A 19,333-nucleotide genomic window follows, 5' to 3' on the forward strand; every position below is an offset into this window, starting at 1 on the left:
TGACTGCTTTTTCTACCTCAAAAGAAGCAAGTCTCATGTCATTGTAAAGTTCCTCCACTCAAAGATCTGTTATATGCTCTGTTGGAATAATGAAGCTGATGTGTTGTCATTATGACGTTGCCGTAAATATTACACTGCTCTCTAGACAAAAGAGTCGGCAAGCTGCCATGAAGGGATCCCAGACTTTTTTTGAGAATTCCCAACCTGCCAAAAGCAACTCAATGATCTCAATCCTTATTAGTTGTAGACGTCATTGAGAGTTAACTTTAGGTTAACTGGGTCCATGCGTTTCTTTTTTTTTTTTTTTTTTGGCTTAACTGCCTTTATGTCCAAGGGTGTCGACACAACTGACAGAGTGTGGGTACCTCAGTTAGTAGCGCATCAGACTTTTAATCTGAGGGTCCAGGGGTCAAGTCCCTGTTTGGGTGGTAGGTTGACAGTTTGTAGTGAGCCTAAGGTAGCTGTAACTTTCCCATTCTAAGTGAGCAGCTTCTCGCTCTTTTGGATGTAAGTATCCTCCAAAATGTGCTACATGCCTGTTTAATTTCTTCACCATAGGATTTAGGTTTGGCCACTGGAGGCCTAGGAAGCAATCTTACCAGGGAAGTGAGAGCGAACTGGCAGAGGTGCTGCTTTGAAAGCACCACTGGCAGGCTTTGCCTGGCCAAGCAGTTCTGCCTTTTTCTTGGGCAGCATTGATGTGAGGAACCATACAAATTTAAATTCCTTTTCAATTTCTTGTAGTTGTGGCTGCGTGGTTAAGGCAATAGACTAGAAATCCACTGGGGTTTCCCCATGCAGATTTGAATCCTCCCAACTATGTTGCTGCTGTTCTTCTGCTTTCCATTTTCTGGCAATGCTCACTTTCTTGGGCTTGTGATCGTTAATGAAAAAAGCTGTGACAATGTTATGACAGTTGAAAAGGTTTGTTGTCCATATATGCTACAGAACTTCTTTTAAATTTACACTGCACAGACAAGCAAGCCAAAGGCTTTTTACATTTAGGCAGGTCTGAGAAGGAGCATGCAACACGGTACCAGTGGTGCGCCGTGATCGTATAGAGGTTAGTACTCTGCGTTGTGGCCGCAGCAACCCCGGTTCGAATCCGGGTCACGGCAGCATTTTCTGGTAGACAGAGAAATCAAGCTGCTTTTACCACCTCTACTCACCCAAATCCTTCATTTGGCTGTTTGCGTGGCTTCACCTCAGCGGTGACCTGTGCTTTACCCATCCAGCCAAAAGCTTGCACAGGTTCAGATGCGTGTAGTCGTGGCTGAGTGGTTGAGGCGATGGACTAGAAAATCATTACGGAACTCCCTGTGCAGGTTCAGTGTCTGTTGTGCTTTTGTTTTCCTCTCTTGGTTTAGAGTGGGTGTCGCTGTTATGCATTAATAAAGCCTTTGGCCCTATCTTTGTACAAGCTTTTTTCAATTTCCCTTGCTGACCCTCGTCTAGTTTCGAGCCTGAAGTGGGCAATGTTCTAAAAGGCACAAGTCGTCTCTTTATTTGTCACTGCAGTATGTTGAGTAGAGAAACATGCGTATCAGAGCTATGAAAGTTTACATTTCTGATGGCTTTTTGGAAGATGACTTCTTTCTCTTCGTCAAGAGAAGCAAGTCAGATGTGACTGCAACTTTACTCCACTCAAAGTGCTGTTATGTGCTCTTTTAGAATAGTGAAGCTGATGTGTGCTCATTATGACTTTATAGTGATAATTACTCTGCTCTTTAGACCACAAAGTAGTTGGCATGCCACCATTAAAGGATCCAAGCCTATTTAAGCATTCCTAACCTGCCAAGAGCAGCTCAACGTTCTCAATCCTTACTGATTTCAGGCTTCATGGCAAATTAACTTAAGGTTAAAATGGCACATGCAGTTTTTGGCTCTACTGCCTTTATCTCCCAGGGGGTTGTAACAATCAGCATGCCAGTTGGTAGAACTACAGACTTTTAATCAGTGGGTTCTGGGTTCAAGTCCCTGTTTGGGTGATTGACTGTCAATTTGTACTAAGGCCAAGCCAGCTGATAATCTCTCCTACTAAATGAGAGGCGCTGCTTTAAATGCACCACTGTCAGGCTTTGCCTAGCCATGAAGTGCTGCCCTTTGTTCGTGCGTTATTGCTGGAGGAATCAGACAAATAGACATTCCTTTCCAGTTTTGTGTAGTTGTGGCCGAGTGGTTAAGGCGATGGACTTGAAATCCATTGGGGTCTCCCCGCGCAGGTTCAAACCCTGCCAACTACGGTTGAGGTTTGCTGTGCTTTCGTTTTCTTTCATGATTTTCAGTGGGTGTCGGAGAGATTCATTAATTATGTCATTGGCCCTATCTTTGTACAAGCATTTTTTCAATTTCCCTTGCCGACCCGTGTCTCGTTTCGAGCCTGAAGTGGGCAATGTTCTAAAAGGCACAAGTCGTCTCATTATTTGTCCATACAATTCAGGCATTGGGATCTGTGTATTTGGTACCCCTGATGACTTAAAGGCCTTAAATAGCCAGCTCAAGAGTCACTGCAGTATGTTGAGTAGAGAAAAATGAGTATCAGAACTATGAAAGGTTTCCTCTCTGCTGGCGTATTTCAAGATGACTGCTTTTTCTACCTCAAAAGAAGCAAGTCTCATGTCATTGTAAAGTTCCTCCACTCAAAGATCTGTTATATGCTCTGTTGGAATAATGAAGCTGATGTGTTGTCATTATGACGTTGCCGTAAATATTACACTGCTCTCTAGACAAAAGAGTCGGCAAGCTGCCATGAAGGGATCCCAGACTTTTTTTGAGAATTCCCAACCTGCCAAAAGCAACTCAATGATCTCAATCCTTATTAGTTGTAGACGTCATTGAGAGTTAACTTTAGGTTAACTGGGTCCATGCGTTTCTTTTTTTTTTTTTTTTTGGCTTAACTGCCTTTATGTCCAAGGGTGTCGACACAACTGACAGAGTGTGGGTACCTCAGTTAGTAGCGCATCAGACTTTTAATCTGAGGGTCCAGGGGTCAAGTCCCTGTTTGGGTGGTAGGTTGACAGTTTGTAGTGAGCCTAAGGTAGCTGTAACTTTCCCATTCTAAGTGAGCAGCTTCTCGCTCTTTTGGATGTAAGTATCCTCCAAAATGTGCTACATGCCTGTTTAATTTCTTCACCATAGGATTTAGGTTTGGCCACTGGAGGCCTAGGAAGCAATCTTACCAGGGAAGTGAGAGCGAACTGGCAGAGGTGCAGCTTTGAAAGCACCACTGGCAGGCTTTGCCTGGCCAAGCAGTTCTGCCTTTTTCTTGGGCAGCATTGATGTGAGGAACCATACAAATTTAAATTCCTTTTCAATTTCTTGTAGTTGTGGCTGCGTGGTTAAGGCAATAGACTAGAAATCCACTGGGGTTTCCCCATGCAGATTTGAATCCTCCCAACTATGTTGCTGCTGTTCTTCTGCTTTCCATTTTCTGGCAATGCTCACTTTCTTGGGCTTGTGATCGTTAATGAAAAAAGCTGTGACAATGTTATGACAGTTGAAAAGGTTTGTTGTCCATATATGCTACAGAACTTCTTTTAAATTTACACTGCACAGACAAGCAAGCCAAAGGCTTTTTACATTTAGGCAGGTCTGAGAAGGAGCATGCAACACGGTACCAGTGGTGCGCCGTGATCGTATAGAGGTTAGTACTCTGCGTTGTGGCCGCAGCAACCCCGGTTCGAATCCGGGTCACGGCAGCATTTTCTGGTAGACAGAGAAATCAAGCTGCTTTTACCACCTCTACTCACCCAAATCCTTCATTTGGCTGTTTGCGTGGCTTCACCTCAGCGGTGACCTGTGCTTTACCCATCCAGCCAAAAGCTTGCACAGGTTCAGATGCGTGTAGTCGTGGCTGAGTGGTTGAGGCGATGGACTAGAAAATCATTACGGAACTCCCTGTGCAGGTTCAGTGTCTGTTGTGCTTTTGTTTTCCTCTCTTGGTTTAGAGTGGGTGTCGCTGTTATGCATTAATAAAGCCTTTGGCCCTATCTTTGTACAAGCTTTTTTCAATTTCCCTTGCTGACCCTCGTCTAGTTTCGAGCCTGAAGTGGGCAATGTTCTAAAAGGCACAAGTCGTCTCTTTATTTGTCACTGCAGTATGTTGAGTAGAGAAACATGCGTATCAGAGCTATGAAAGTTTACATTTCTGATGGCTTTTTGGAAGATGACTTCTTTCTCTTCGTCAAGAGAAGCAAGTCAGATGTGACTGCAACTTTACTCCACTCAAAGTGCTGTTATGTGCTCTTTTAGAATAGTGAAGCTGATGTGTGCTCATTATGACTTTATAGTGATAATTACTCTGCTCTTTAGACCACAAAGTAGTTGGCATGCCACCATTAAAGGATCCAAGCCTATTTAAGCATTCCTAACCTGCCAAGAGCAGCTCAACGTTCTCTATCCTTACTGATTTCAGGCTTCATGGCAAATTAACTTAAGGTTAAAATGGCACATGCAGTTTTTGGCTCTACTGCCTTTATCTCCCAGGGGGTTGTAACAATCAGCATGCCAGTTGGTAGAACAACAGACTTTTAATCAGTGGGTTCTGGGTTCAAGTCCCTGTTTGGGTGATTGACTGTCAATTTGTACTAAGGCCAAGCCAGCTGATAATCTCTCCTACTAAATGAGAGGCGCTGCTTTAAATGCACCACTGTCAGGCTTTGCCTAGCCATGAAGTGCTGCCCTTTGTTCGTGCGTTATTGCTGGAGGAATCAGACAAATAGACATTCCTTTCCAGTTTCGTGTAGTTGTGGCCGAGTGGTTAAGGCGATGGACTTGAAATCCATTGGGGTCTCCCCGCGCAGGTTCAAACCCTGCCAACTACGGTTGAGGTTTGCTGTGCTTTCGTTTTCTTTCATGATTTTCAGTGGGTGTCGGAGAGATTCATTAATTATGTCATTGGCCCTATCTTTGTACAAGCATTTTTTCAATTTCCCTTGCCGACCCGTGTCTCGTTTCGAGCCTGAAGTGGGCAATGTTCTAAAAGGCACAAGTCGTCTCTTTATTTGTCCATACAATTCAGGCATTGGGATCTGTGTATTTGGTACCCCTGATGACTTAAAGGCCTTAAATAGCCAGCTCAAGAGTCACTGCAGTATGTTGAGTAGAGAAAAATGAGTATCAAAACTATGAAAGGTTTCCTCTCTGCTGGCGTATTTCAAGATGACTGCTTTTTCTACCTCAAAAGAAGCAAGTCTCATGTCATTGTAAAGTTCCTCCACTCAAAGATCTGTTATATGCTCTGTTGGAATAATGAAGCTGATGTGTTGTCATTATGACGTTGCCGTAAATATTACACTGCTCTCTAGACAAAAGAGTCGGCAAGCTGCCATGAAGGGATCCCAGACTTTTTTTGAGAATTCCCAACCTGCCAAAAGCAACTCAATGATCTCAATCCTTATTAGTTGTAGACGTCATTGAGAGTTAACTTTAGGTTAACTGGGTCCATGCGTTTCTTTTTTTTTTTTTTTTTTGGCTTAACTGCCTTTATGTCCAAGGGTGTCGACACAACTGACAGAGTGTGGGTACCTCAGTTAGTAGCGCATCAGACTTTTAATCTGAGGGTCCAGGGGTCAAGTCCCTGTTTGGGTGGTAGGTTGACAGTTTGTAGTGAGCCTAAGGTAGCTGTAACTTTCCCATTCTAAGTGAGCAGCTTCTCGCTCTTTTGGATGTAAGTATCCTCCAAAATGTGCTACATGCCTGTTTAATTTCTTCACCATAGGATTTAGGTTTGGCCACTGGAGGCCTAGGAAGCAATCTTACCAGGGAAGTGAGAGCGAACTGGCAGAGGTGCTGCTTTGAAAGCACCACTGGCAGGCTTTGCCTGGCCAAGCAGTTCTGCCTTTTTCTTGGGCAGCATTGATGTGAGGAACCATACAAATTTAAATTCCTTTTCAATTTCTTGTAGTTGTGGCTGCGTGGTTAAGGCAATAGACTAGAAATCCACTGGGGTTTCCCCATGCAGATTTGAATCCTCCCAACTATGTTGCTGCTGTTCTTCTGCTTTCCATTTTCTGGCAATGCTCACTTTCTTGGGCTTGTGATCGTTAATGAAAAAAGCTGTGACAATGTTATGACAGTTGAAAAGGTTTGTTGTCCATATATGCTACAGAACTTCTTTTAAATTTACACTGCACAGACAAGCAAGCCAAAGGCTTTTTACATTTAGGCAGGTCTGAGAAGGAGCATGCAACACGGTACCAGTGGTGCGCCGTGATCGTATAGAGGTTAGTACTCTGCGTTGTGGCCGCAGCAACCCCGGTTCGAATCCGGGTCACGGCAGCATTTTCTGGTAGACAGAGAAATCAAGCTGCTTTTACCACCTCTACTCACCCAAATCCTTCATTTGGCTGTTTGCGTGGCTTCACCTCAGCGGTGACCTGTGCTTTACCCATCCAGCCAAAAGCTTGCACAGGTTCAGATGCGTGTAGTCGTGGCTGAGTGGTTGAGGCGATGGACTAGAAAATCATTACGGAACTCCCTGTGCAGGTTCAGTGTCTGTTGTGCTTTTGTTTTCCTCTCTTGGTTTAGAGTGGGTGTCGCTGTTATGCATTAATAAAGCCTTTGGCCCTATCTTTGTACAAGCTTTTTTCAATTTCCCTTGCTGACCCTCGTCTAGTTTCGAGCCTGAAGTGGGCAATGTTCTAAAAGGCACAAGTCGTCTCTTTATTTGTCACTGCAGTATGTTGAGTAGAGAAACATGCGTATCAGAGCTATGAAAGGTTACATTTCTGATGGCTTTTTGGAAGATGACTTCTTTCTCTTCGTCAAGAGAAGCAACTCAGATGTGACTGCAACTTTACTCCACTCAAAGTGCTGTTATGTGCTCTTTTAGAATAGTGAAGCTGATGTGTGCTCATTATGACTTTATAGTGATAATTACTCTGCTCTTTAGACCACAAAGTAGTTGGCATGCCACCATTAAAGGATCCAAGCCTATTTAAGCATTCCTAACCTGCCAAGAGCAGCTCAACGTTCTCTATCCTTACTGATTTCAGGCTTCATGGCAAATTAACTTAAGGTTAAAATGGCACATGCAGTTTTTGGCTCTACTGCCTTTATCTCCCAGGGGGTTGTAACAATCAGCATGTCCCTCGATAGGCCAGTTGGTAGAACAACAGACTTTTAATCAGTGGGTTCTGGGTTCAAGTCCCTGTTTGGGTGATTGACTGTCAATTTGTACTAAGGCCAAGCCAGCTGATAATCTCTCCTACTAAATGAGAGGTGCTGTTTTAAATGCACCACTGTCAGGCTTTGCCTAGCCATGAAGTGCTGCCCTTTGTTCGTGCGTTATTGCTGGAGGAATCAGACAAATAGACATTCCTTTCCACTTTCGTGTAGTTGTGGCCGAGTGGTTAAGGCGATGGACTTGAAATCCATTGGGGTCTCCCCGCGCAGGTTCAAACCCTGCCAACTACGGTTGAGGTTTGCTGTGCTTTCGTTTTCTTTCATGATTTTCAGTGGGTGTCGGAGAGATTCATTAATTATGTCATTGGCCCTATCTTTGTACAAGCATTTTTTCAATTTCCCTTGCCGACCCGTGTCTCGTTTCGAGCCTGAAGTGGGCAATGTTCTAAAAGGCACAAGTCGTCTCTTTATTTGTCCATACAATTCAGGCATTGGGATCTGTGTATTTGGTACCCCTGATGACTTAAAGGCCTTAAATAGCCAGCTCAAGAGTCACTGCAGTATGTTGAGTAGAGAAAAATGAGTATCAAAACTATGAAAGGTTTCCTCTCTGCTGGCGTATTTCAAGATGACTGCTTTTTCTACCTCAAAAGAAGCAAGTCTCATGTCATTGTAAAGTTCCTCCACTCAAAGATCTGTTATATGCTCTGTTGGAATAATGAAGCTGATGTGTTGTCATTATGACGTTGCCGTAAATATTACACTGCTCTCTAGACAAAAGAGTCGGCAAGCTGCCATGAAGGGATCCCAGACTTTTTTTGAGAATTCCCAACCTGCCAAAAGCAACTCAATGATCTCAATCCTTATTAGTTGTAGACGTCATTGAGAGTTAACTTTAGGTTAACTGGGTCCATGCGTTTCTTTTTTTTTTTTTTTTTGGCTTAACTGCCTTTATGTCCAAGGGTGTCGACACAACTGACAGAGTGTGGGTACCTCAGTTAGTAGCGCATCAGACTTTTAATCTGAGGGTCCAGGGGTCAAGTCCCTGTTTGGGTGGTAGGTTGACAGTTTGTAGTGAGCCTAAGGTAGCTGTAACTTTCCCATTCTAAGTGAGCAGCTTCTCGCTCTTTTGGATGTAAGTATCCTCCAAAATGTGCTACATGCCTGTTTAATTTCTTCACCATAGGATTTAGGTTTGGCCACTGGAGGCCTAGGAAGCAATCTTACCAGGGAAGTGAGAGCGAACTGGCAGAGGTGCTGCTTTGAAAGCACCACTGGCAGGCTTTGCCTGGCCAAGCAGTTCTGCCTTTTTCTTGGGCAGCATTGATGTGAGGAACCATACAAATTTAAATTCCTTTTCAATTTCTTGTAGTTGTGGCTGCGTGGTTAAGGCAATAGACTAGAAATCCACTGGGGTTTCCCCATGCAGATTTGAATCCTCCCAACTATGTTGCTGCTGTTCTTCTGCTTTCCATTTTCTGGCAATGCTCACTTTCTTGGGCTTGTGATCGTTAATGAAAAAAGCTGTGACAATGTTATGACAGTTGAAAAGGTTTGTTGTCCATATATGCTACAGAACTTCTTTTAAATTTACACTGCACAGACAAGCAAGCCAAAGGCTTTTTACATTTAGGCAGGTCTGAGAAGGAGCATGCAACACGGTACCAGTGGTGCGCCGTGATCGTATAGAGGTTAGTACTCTGCGTTGTGGCCGCAGCAACCCCGGTTCGAATCCGGGTCACGGCAGCATTTTCTGGTAGACAGAGAAATCAAGCTGCTTTTACCACCTCTACTCACCCAAATCCTTCATTTGGCTGTTTGCGTGGCTTCACCTCAGCGGTGACCTGTGCTTTACCCATCCAGCCAAAAGCTTGCACAGGTTCAGATGCGTGTAGTCGTGGCTGAGTGGTTGAGGCGATGGACTAGAAAATCATTACGGAACTCCCTGTGCAGGTTCAGTGTCTGTTGTGCTTTTGTTTTCCTCTCTTGGTTTAGAGTGGGTGTCGCTGTTATGCATTAATAAAGCCTTTGGCCCTATCTTTGTACAAGCTTTTTTCAATTTCCCTTGCTGACCCTCGTCTAGTTTCGAGCCTGAAGTGGGCAATGTTCTAAAAGGCACAAGTCGTCTCTTTATTTGTCACTGCAGTATGTTGAGTAGAGAAACATGCGTATCAGAGCTATGAAAGGTTACATTTCTGATGGCTTTTTGGAAGATGACTTCTTTCTCTTCGTCAAGAGAAGCAAGTCAGATGTGACTGCAACTTTACTCCACTCAAAGTGCTGTTATGTGCTCTTTTAGAATAGTGAAGCTGATGTGTGCTCATTATGACTTTATAGTGATAATTACTCTGCTCTTTAGACCACAAAGTAGTTGGCATGCCACCATTAAAGGATCCAAGCCTATTTAAGCATTCCTAACCTGCCAAGAGCAGCTCAACGTTCTCTATCCTTACTGATTTCAGGCTTCATGGCAAATTAACTTAAGGTTAAAATGGCACATGCAGTTTTTGGCTCTACTGCCTTTATCTCCCAGGGGGTTGTAACAATCAGCATGTCCCTCGATAGGCCAGTTGGTAGAACAACAGACTTTTAATCAGTGGGTTCTGGGTTCAAGTCCCTGTTTGGGTGATTGACTGTCAATTTGTACTAAGGCCAAGCCAGCTGATAATCTCTCCTACTAAATGAGAGGTGCTGTTTTAAATGCACCACTGTCAGGCTTTGCCTAGCCATGAAGTGCTGCCCTTTGTTCGTGCGTTATTGCTGGAGGAATCAGACAAATAGACATTCCTTTCCACTTTCGTGTAGTTGTGGCCGAGTGGTTAAGGCGATGGACTTGAAATCCATTGGGGTCTCCCTGCGCAGGTTCAAACCCTGCCAACTACGGTTGAGGTTTGCTGTGCTTTCATTTTCTTTCATGATTTTCAGTGGGTGTCGGAGAGATTCATTAATTATGTCATTGGCCCTATCTTTGTACAAGCATTTTTTCAATTTCCCTTGCCGACCCGTGTCTCGTTTCGAGCCTGAAGTGGGCAATGTTCTAAAAGGCACAAGTCGTCTCTTTATTTGTCCATACAATTCAGGCATTGGGATCTGTGTATTTGGTACCCCTGATGACTTAAAGGCCTTAAATAGCCAGCTCAAGAGTCACTGCAGTATGTTGAGTAGAGAAAAATGAGTATCAAAACTATGAAAGGTTTCCTCTCTGCTGGCGTATTTCAAGATGACTGCTTTTTCTACCTCAAAAGAAGCAAGTCTCATGTCATTGTAAAGTTCCTCCACTCAAAGATCTGTTATATGCTCTGTTGGAATAATGAAGCTGATGTGTTGTCATTATGACGTTGCCGTAAATATTACACTGCTCTCTAGACAAAAGAGTCGGCAAGCTGCCATGAAGGGATCCCAGACTTTTTTTGAGAATTCCCAACCTGCCAAAAGCAACTCAATGATCTCAATCCTTATTAGTTGTAGACGTCATTGAGAGTTAACTTTAGGTTAACTGGGTCCATGCGTTTCTTTTTTTTTTTTTTTTTGGCTTAACTGCCTTTATGTCCAAGGGTGTCGACACAACTGACAGAGTGTGGGTACCTCAGTTAGTAGCGCATCAGACTTTTAATCTGAGGGTCCAGGGGTCAAGTCCCTGTTTGGGTGGTAGGTTGACAGTTTGTAGTGAGCCTAAGGTAGCTGTAACTTTCCCATTCTAAGTGAGCAGCTTCTCGCTCTTTTGGATGTAAGTATCCTCCAAAATGTGCTACATGCCTGTTTAATTTCTTCACCATAGGATTTAGGTTTGGCCACTGGAGGCCTAGGAAGCAATCTTACCAGGGAAGTGAGAGCGAACTGGCAGAGGTGCTGCTTTGAAAGCACCACTGGCAGGCTTTGCCTGGCCAAGCAGTTCTGCCTTTTTCTTGGGCAGCATTGATGTGAGGAACCATACAAATTTAAATTCCTTTTCAATTTCTTGTAGTTGTGGCTGCGTGGTTAAGGCAATAGACTAGAAATCCACTGGGGTTTCCCCATGCAGATTTGAATCCTCCCAACTATGTTGCTGCTGTTCTTCTGCTTTCCATTTTCTGGCAATGCTCACTTTCTTGGGCTTGTGATCGTTAATGAAAAAAGCTGTGACAATGTTATGACAGTTGAAAAGGTTTGTTGTCCATATATGCTACAGAACTTCTTTTAAATTTACACTGCACAGACAAGCAAGCCAAAGGCTTTTTACATTTAGGCAGGTCTGAGAAGGAGCATGCAACACGGTACCAGTGGTGCGCCGTGATCGTATAGAGGTTAGTACTCTGCGTTGTGGCCGCAGCAACCCCGGTTCGAATCCGGGTCACGGCAGCATTTTCTGGTAGACAGAGAAATCAAGCTGCTTTTACCACCTCTACTCACCCAAATCCTTCATTTGGCTGTTTGCGTGGCTTCACCTCAGCGGTGACCTGTGCTTTACCCATCCAGCCAAAAGCTTGCACAGGTTCAGATGCGTGTAGTCGTGGCTGAGTGGTTGAGGCGATGGACTAGAAAATCATTACGGAACTCCCTGTGCAGGTTCAGTGTCTGTTGTGCTTTTGTTTTCCTCTCTTGGTTTAGAGTGGGTGTCGCTGTTATGCATTAATAAAGCCTTTGGCCCTATCTTTGTACAAGCTTTTTTCAATTTCCCTTGCTGACCCTCGTCTAGTTTCGAGCCTGAAGTGGGCAATGTTCTAAAAGGCACAAGTCGTCTCTTTATTTGTCACTGCAGTATGTTGAGTAGAGAAACATGCGTATCAGAGCTATGAAAGTTTACATTTCTGATGGCTTTTTGGAAGATGACTTCTTTCTCTTCGTCAAGAGAAGCAAGTCAGATGTGACTGCAACTTTACTCCACTCAAAGTGCTGTTATGTGCTCTTTTAGAATAGTGAAGCTGATGTGTGCTCATTATGACTTTATAGTGATAATTACTCTGCTCTTTAGACCACAAAGTAGTTGGCATGCCACCATTAAAGGATCCAAGCCTATTTAAGCATTCCTAACCTGCCAAGAGCAGCTCAACGTTCTCTATCCTTACTGATTTCAGGCTTCATGGCAAATTAACTTAAGGTTAAAATGGCACATGCAGTTTTTGGCTCTACTGCCTTTATCTCCCAGGGGGTTGTAACAATCAGCATGTCCCTCGATAGGCCAGTTGGTAGAACAACAGACTTTTAATCAGTGGGTTCTGGGTTCAAGTCCCTGTTTGGGTGATTGACTGTCAATTTGTACTAAGGCCAAGCCAGCTGATAATCTCTCCTACTAAATGAGAGGTGCTGTTTTAAATGCACCACTGTCAGGCTTTGCCTAGCCATGAAGTGCTGCCCTTTGTTCGTGCGTTATTGCTGGAGGAATCAGACAAATAGACATTCCTTTCCACTTTTGTGTAGTTGTGGCCGAGTGGTTAAGGCGATGGACTTGAAATCCATTGGGGTCTCCCCGCGCAGGTTCAAACCCTGCCAACTACGGTTGAGGTTTGCTGTGCTTTCATTTTCTTTCATGATTTTCAGTGGGTGTCGGAGAGATTCATTAATTATGTCATTGGCCCTATCTTTGTACAAGCATTTTTTCAATTTCCCTTGCCGACCCGTGTCTCGTTTCGAGCCTGAAGTGGGCAATGTTCTAAAAGGCACAAGTCGTCTCTTTATTTGTCCATACAATTCAGGCATTGGGATCTGTGTATTTGGTACCCCTGATGACTTAAAGGCCTTAAATAGCCAGCTCAAGAGTCACTGCAGTATGTTGAGTAGAGAAAAATGAGTATCAGAACTATGAAAGGTTTCCTCTCTGCTGGCGTATTTCAAGATGACTGCTTTTTCTACCTCAAAAGAAGCAAGTCTCATGTCATTGTAAAGTTCCTCCACTCAAAGGTCTGTTATATGCTCTGTTGGAATAATGAAGCTGATGTGTTGTCATTATGACGTTGCCGTAAATATTACACTGCTCTCTAGACAAAAGAGTCGGCAAGCTGCCATGAAGGGATCCCAGACTTTTTTTGAGAATTCCCAACCTGCCAAAAGCAACTCAATGATCTCAATCCTTATTAGTTGTAGACGTCATTGAGAGTTAACTTTAGGTTAACTGGGTCCATGCGTTTCTTTTTTTTTTTTTTTTGGCTTAACTGCCTTTATGTCCAAGGGTGTCGACACAACTGACAGAGTGTGGGTACCTCAGTTAGTAGCGCATCAGACTTTTAATCTGAGGGTCCAGGGGTCAAGTCCCTGTTTGGGTGGTAGGTTGACAGTTTGTAGTGAGCCTAAGGTAGCTGTAACTTTCCCATTCTAAGTGAGCAGCTTCTCGTTCTTTTGGATGTAAGTATCCTCCAAAATGTGCTACATGCCTGTTTAATTTCTTCACCATAGGATTTAGGTTTGGCCACTGGAGGCCTAGGAAGCAATCTTACCAGGGAAGTGAGAGCGAACTGGCAGAGGTGCTGCTTTGAAAGCACCACTGGCAGGCTTTGCCTGGCCAAGCAGTTCTGCCTTTTTCTTGGGCAGCATTGATGTGAGGAACCATACAAATTTAAATTCCTTTTCAATTTCTTGTAGTTGTGGCTGCGTGGTTAAGGCAATAGACTAGAAATCCACTGGGGTTTCCCCATGCAGATTTGAATCCTCCCAACTATGTTGCTGCTGTTCTTCTGCTTTCCATTTTCTGGCAATGCTCACTTTCTTGGGCTTGTGATCGTTAATGAAAAAAGCTGTGACAATGTTATGACAGTTGAAAAGGTTTGTTGTCCATATATGCTACAGAACTTCTTTTAAATTTACACTGCACAGACAAGCAAGCCAAAGGCTTTTTACATTTAGGCAGGTCTGAGAAGGAGCATGCAACACGGTACCAGTGGTGCGCCGTGATCGTATAGAGGTTAGTACTCTGCGTTGTGGCCGCAGCAACCCCGGTTCGAATCCGGGTCACGGCAGCATTTTCTGGTAGACAGAGAAATCAAGCTGCTTTTACCACCTCTACTCACCCAAATCCTTCATTTGGCTGTTTGCGTGGCTTCACCTCAGCGGTGACCTGTGCTTTACCCATCCAGCCAAAAGCTTGCACAGGTTCAGATGCGTGTAGTCGTGGCTGAGTGGTTGAGGCGATGGACTAGAAAATCATTACGGAACTCCCTGTGCAGGTTCAGTGTCTGTTGTGCTTTTGTTTTCCTCTCTTGGTTTAGAGTGGGTGTCGCTGTTATGCATTAATAAAGCCTTTGGCCCTATCTTTGTACAAGCTTTTTTCAATTTCCCTTGCTGACCCTCGTCTAGTTTCGAGCCTGAAGTGGGCAATGTTCTAAAAGGCACAAGTCGTCTCTTTATTTGTCACTGCAGTATGTTGAGTAGAGAAACATGCGTATCAGAGCTATGAAAGGTTACATTTCTGATGGCTTTTTGGAAGATGACTTCTTTCTCTTCGTCAAGAGAAGCAAGTCAGATGTGACTGCAACTTTACTCCACTCAAAGTGCTGTTATGTGCTCTTTTAGAATAGTGAAGCTGATGTGTGCTCATTATGACTTTATAGTGATAATTACTCTGCTCTTTAGACCACAAAGTAGTTGGCATGCCACCATTAAAGGATCCAAGCCTATTTAAGCATTCCTAACCTGCCAAGAGCAGCTCAACGTTCTCTATCCTTACTGATTTCAGGCTTCATGGCAAATTAACTTAAGGTTAAAATGGCACATGCAGTTTTTGGCTCTACTGCCTTTATCTCCCAGGGGGTTGTAGCAATCAGCATGTCCCTCGATAGGCCAGTTGGTAGAACAACAGACTTTTAATCAGTGGGTTCTGTGTTCAAGTCCCTGTTTGGGTGATTGACTGTCAATTTGTACTAAGGCCAAGCCAGCTGATAATCTCTCCTACTAAATGAGAGGCGCTGCTTTAAATGCACCACTGTCAGGCTTTGCCTAGCCATGAAGTGCTGCACTTTGTTCGTGCGTTATTGCTGGAGGAATCAGACAAATAGACATTCCTTTCCACTTTTGTGTAGTTGTGGCCGAGTGGTTAAGCCGATGGACTTGAAATCCATTGGGGTCTCCCTGTGCAGGTTCAAACCCTGCCAACTACGGTTGAGGTTTGCTGTGCTTCCATTTTCTTTCATGATTTTCAGTGGGTGTCGGAGAGATTCATTAATTATGTCATTGGCCCTATCTTTGTACAAGCATTTTTTCAATTTCCCCTGCCGACCCGTGTCTCGTTTCGAGCCTGAAGTGGGCAATGTTCTAAAAGGCACAAGTCGTCTCTTTATTTGTCCATACAATTCAGGCATTGGGATCTGTGTATTTGGTACCCCTGATGACTTAAAGGCCTTAAATAGCCAGCTCAAGAGTCACTGCAGTATGTTGAGTAGAGAAAAATGAGTATCAGAACTATGAAAGGTTTCCTCTCTGCTGGCGTATTTCAAGATGACTGCTTTTTCTACCTCAAAAGAAGCAAGTCTCATGTCATTGTAAAGTTCCTCCACTCAAAGGTCTGTTATATGCTCTGTTGGAATAATGAAGCTGATGTGTTGTCATTATGACGTTGCCGTAAATATTACACTGCTCTCTAGACAAAAGAGTCAGCAAGCTGCCATGAAGGGATCCCAGACTTTTTTTGAGAATTCCCAACCTGCCAAAAGCAACTCAATGATCTCAATCCTTATTAGTTGTAGACGTCATTGAGAGTTAACTTTAGGTTAACTGGGTCCATGCGTTTCTTTTTTTTTTTTTTTTTTTGGCTTAACTGCCTTTATGTCCAAGGGTGTCGACACAACTGTCAGATTGTGGGTACCTCAGTTAGTAGCGCATCAGACTTTTAATCTGAGGGTCCAGGGGTCAAGTCCCTGTTTGGGTGGTAGGTTGACAGTTTGTAGTGAGCCTAAGGTAGCTGTAACTTTCCCATTCTAAGTGAGCAGCTTCTTGCTCTTTTGGATGTAAGTATCCTCCAAAATGTGCTACATGCCTGTTTAATTTCTTCACCATAGTATTTAGGTTTGGCCACTGGAGGCTTAGGAAGCAATCTTACCAGGGAAGTGAGAGCGAACTGGCAGAGGTGCTGCTTTGAAAGCACCACTGGCAGGCTTTGCCTGGCCAAGCAGTTCTGCCTTTTTCTTGGGCAGCATTGATGTGAGGAACCATACAAATTTAAATTCCTTTTCAATTTCTTGTAGTTGTGGCTGCGTGGTTAAGGCAATAGACTAGAAATCCACTGGGGTTTCCCCATGCAGATTTGAATCCTCCCAACTATGTTGCTGCTGTTCTTCTGCTTTCCATTTTCTGGCAATGCTCACTTTCTTGGGCTTGTGATCGTTAATGAAAAAAGCTGTGACAATGTTATGACAGTTGAAAAGGTTTGTTGTCCATATATGCTACAGAACTTCTTTTAAATTTACACTGCACAGACAAGCAAGCCAAAGGCTTTTTACATTTAGGCAGGTCTGAGAAGAAGCATGCAACACGGTACCAGTGGTGCGCCGTGATCGTATAGAGGTTAGTACTCTGCGTTGTGGCCGCAGCAACCCCGGTTCGAATCCGGGTCACGGCAGCATTTTCTGGTAGACAGAGAAATCAAACTGCTTTTACCACCTCTACTCACCCAAATCCTTCATTTGGCTGTTTGCGTGGCTTCACCTCAGCGGTGACCTGTGCTTTACCCATCCAGCCAAAAGCTTGCACAGGTTCAGATGCGTGTAGTCGTGGCTGAGTGGTTGAGGCGATGGACTAGAAAATCATTACGGAACTCCCTGTGCAGGTTCAGTGTCTGTTGTGCTTTTGTTTTCCTCTCTTGGTTTAGAGTGGGTGTCGCTGTTATGCATTAATAAAGCCTTTGGCCCTATCTTTGTACAAGCTTTTTTCAATTTCCCTTGCTGACCCTCGTCTAGTTTCGAGCCTGAAGTGGGCAATGTTCTAAAAGGCACAAGTCGTCTCTTTATTTGTCACTGCAGTATGTTGAGTAGAGAAACATGCGTATCAGAGCTATGAAAGTTTACATTTCTGATGGCTTTTTGGAAGATGACTTCTTTCTCTTCATCAAGAGAAGCAAGTCAGATGTGACTGCAACTTTACTCCACTCAAAGTGCTGTTATGTGCTCTTTTAGAATAGTGAAGCTGATGTGTGCTCATTATGACTTTATAGTGATAATTACTCTGCTCTTTAGACCACAAAGTAGTTGGCATGCCGTCATTAAATGATCCAAGCCTATTTACATTAGACTTTTAATCAGTGGGTTCTTGGTTCCAGTCCTTGTTTGGGTGATTGACTCTCAATTTGTAATAAGGCCAAGCTAGCTGATAATCTCTCCTACTAAATGAGTGGTGCTGCTTTAAATACACCACTGTCAGGCTTTGCCTAGCCATGAAGTGCTGCCCTTTGTTTGTGCGTTATTGATGGGAGGAATCAGATGAATAAACATTCCTTTCCTCTTTAGTGTAGTTGTGGCTGAGTGGTTAAGGTGTTAGACTAGAAATCCATTGGGGTTTCCCCATGCAGATTTGAATCCTCCTAGCTATGTTGCTGCTGTTCTTCTGCTTCCCATTTTCTGGCAATGCTCACTTTCTTGGGCTTGTGATCGTTAATGAAAATGGCTGTGACAATGTTATGACAGTTGAAAAGGTTTGTTGTCCATATATGCTACAGAACTTTTTTAAAATGTACACTGCACAGACAAGCAAGCCAAAGGCTTTTTACATTTAGGCATGTCTGAGAAATCAACTGCAGCACATTCCCAGTGGTGCACTGTGATTGTATAGATGTTAGTATTCTGTGTTGTGGCCGCAGCAACCCTGGTTTGAGTTTGAGTCTAGGTCATGGCAGCATTTTCTGGTAGACAAAAAATCAAGCTGCTTTTACCACCTCTACTCACCCAAATCCTTCATTTGGGTGTTTGCGTGGCTTCACCTCAGAGGTGACCTGTGCTTTTGGCCGGATGGGTAAAGCATGCACAGGTTCAGCTGCGTGTAGTCATGGCTGAGTGGGTGAGGCGATGGACTAGAAAATCATTGGGGACTCCCTGTGCAGGTTCAGTGTCTGTTGTGCTTTTGTTTTCCTCTCTTGGTTTAGAGTGGGTGTCTCTGTTATGCATTAATAATGCCTCTATCTTTGTACATGCTTTTTTCAATTTTCCTTGCTGACCCACATCTAGTTTCGAGCATGAAGTGGGCAATGTTCTAAAAGGCACAAGTCATCTCATTATTTGTCCATACACTTCAGGCATAAGGATATGTGGATTTGGTACCCCCTGACGACTTAAAAGCCTTAACTAGCCAGCTCAAGAGTCACTGCAGTATGTAGTGTAGAGAAACATGCGTATCAGAGCTATGAAAGTTTGCCTTTCTGCTGTCGTTTTGGATGTATAGTGTGTGTATATATATATATATATATATATATATTTATATTATATTTTCAATTTCAAATATAGAAATAAATGTACTAATATAGAAAAAAATATGAGCGTTATATGAGCCAGAAACCAGATGGGTTGCTAGGTTTCTACTATTAGAATGAAGTCAGATGATCTAAGAAATAATTGTGGTGAGCAAAGTTGGGAGGGAAAGCAACCCCATTGGTTAGAGATAATGAGAATAAACAATTTATAGGTTCAGAAGAGATAACAAAAATGTATAAAGACTGGAAGTCTGAGACTGAGAGGTAGAACAGACAACTGGCCTTCTTAGTTTTATTGGTTTGGTCAATAAACTAACTTTTGGCATCTGGAACCCCTGACTCTGAGAGATTTCTTGCAAAGAGGGAAAGAATCTTCAACATTTTCCACAACATATTCTTGGTGACCAGGAAGGGACTGGTATCGGGGCCAGGAGGGCGGGGGAACCACGGTGGGTCTGCCAGCACAGACTGCACAAAATCACTGTCGCAAAAACTGATGTAAGCTATTTTGCTTAAAATAGTGTTTTTGTGTGGTCTGAAGTAGGTTTGACCTAAGTTGTGGTAACTCTAAGGCCTCGCCAGTCCGAACCTAATTGAACTAATAATTGGCTAAAATAGAAAATTGGGTTCCAGATTTCAAATGCTGCACAAGCGAGTGTAAAATTATTGTAAATAACTTGAAGTACACAAAAATCCTGCAGATGCCGCTCTCAGTGGTGCTCCAGTGAGGAAGAAGGAGCCTGCACTAAGACAGTGGCCTTTGAGCTGGCTGAGAGGCAGTGAGCCCTCAATTAGATGGTTGGCACTGCATCTCAAAGTAGCACTGCTGAGAGGTCTGGCATTGGC

At 43.6% G+C, this 19,333-nt stretch overlaps 13 non-coding genes across 13 annotated transcripts; all 13 read left to right on the forward strand.

Moving 5' to 3' along the window:
• Window positions 1-1,046: 1,046 nt before the first annotated feature.
• On the forward strand, window positions 1,047-1,118 carry trnah-gug (transfer RNA histidin (anticodon GUG)). The gene has a single exon. It is a non-coding gene; the product is annotated as a tRNA-His (tRNA).
• A 1,043-nt stretch (window positions 1,119-2,161) lies between these two features.
• Window positions 2,162-2,243, forward strand: trnas-uga (transfer RNA serine (anticodon UGA)). The gene has a single exon. It is a non-coding gene; the product is annotated as a tRNA-Ser (tRNA).
• A 1,383-nt stretch (window positions 2,244-3,626) lies between these two features.
• On the forward strand, window positions 3,627-3,698 carry trnah-gug (transfer RNA histidin (anticodon GUG)). The gene has a single exon. It is a non-coding gene; the product is annotated as a tRNA-His (tRNA).
• Window positions 3,699-4,741: 1,043 nt separating this feature from the next.
• On the forward strand, window positions 4,742-4,823 carry trnas-uga (transfer RNA serine (anticodon UGA)). The gene has a single exon. It is a non-coding gene; the product is annotated as a tRNA-Ser (tRNA).
• Window positions 4,824-6,207: 1,384 nt separating this feature from the next.
• On the forward strand, window positions 6,208-6,279 carry trnah-gug (transfer RNA histidin (anticodon GUG)). Its single transcript has one exon. It is a non-coding gene; the product is annotated as a tRNA-His (tRNA).
• A 1,055-nt stretch (window positions 6,280-7,334) lies between these two features.
• Window positions 7,335-7,416, forward strand: trnas-uga (transfer RNA serine (anticodon UGA)). The gene has a single exon. It is a non-coding gene; the product is annotated as a tRNA-Ser (tRNA).
• A 1,383-nt stretch (window positions 7,417-8,799) lies between these two features.
• On the forward strand, window positions 8,800-8,871 carry trnah-gug (transfer RNA histidin (anticodon GUG)). Its single transcript has one exon. It is a non-coding gene; the product is annotated as a tRNA-His (tRNA).
• A 1,055-nt stretch (window positions 8,872-9,926) lies between these two features.
• On the forward strand, window positions 9,927-10,008 carry trnas-uga (transfer RNA serine (anticodon UGA)). Its single transcript has one exon. It is a non-coding gene; the product is annotated as a tRNA-Ser (tRNA).
• Window positions 10,009-11,391: 1,383 nt separating this feature from the next.
• On the forward strand, window positions 11,392-11,463 carry trnah-gug (transfer RNA histidin (anticodon GUG)). Its single transcript has one exon. It is a non-coding gene; the product is annotated as a tRNA-His (tRNA).
• Window positions 11,464-12,518: 1,055 nt separating this feature from the next.
• Window positions 12,519-12,600, forward strand: trnas-uga (transfer RNA serine (anticodon UGA)). Its single transcript has one exon. It is a non-coding gene; the product is annotated as a tRNA-Ser (tRNA).
• A 1,382-nt stretch (window positions 12,601-13,982) lies between these two features.
• Window positions 13,983-14,054, forward strand: trnah-gug (transfer RNA histidin (anticodon GUG)). The gene has a single exon. It is a non-coding gene; the product is annotated as a tRNA-His (tRNA).
• A 1,055-nt stretch (window positions 14,055-15,109) lies between these two features.
• On the forward strand, window positions 15,110-15,191 carry trnas-uga (transfer RNA serine (anticodon UGA)). Its single transcript has one exon. It is a non-coding gene; the product is annotated as a tRNA-Ser (tRNA).
• A 1,385-nt stretch (window positions 15,192-16,576) lies between these two features.
• Window positions 16,577-16,648, forward strand: trnah-gug (transfer RNA histidin (anticodon GUG)). Its single transcript has one exon. It is a non-coding gene; the product is annotated as a tRNA-His (tRNA).
• Window positions 16,649-19,333: the final 2,685 nt, after the last annotated feature.

Source organism: Myxocyprinus asiaticus, chromosome 19 (genome assembly GCF_019703515.2).
Source record: "Myxocyprinus asiaticus isolate MX2 ecotype Aquarium Trade chromosome 19, UBuf_Myxa_2, whole genome shotgun sequence".
NCBI classification, from domain to species: Eukaryota; Metazoa; Chordata; class Actinopteri; order Cypriniformes; family Catostomidae; genus Myxocyprinus; species Myxocyprinus asiaticus.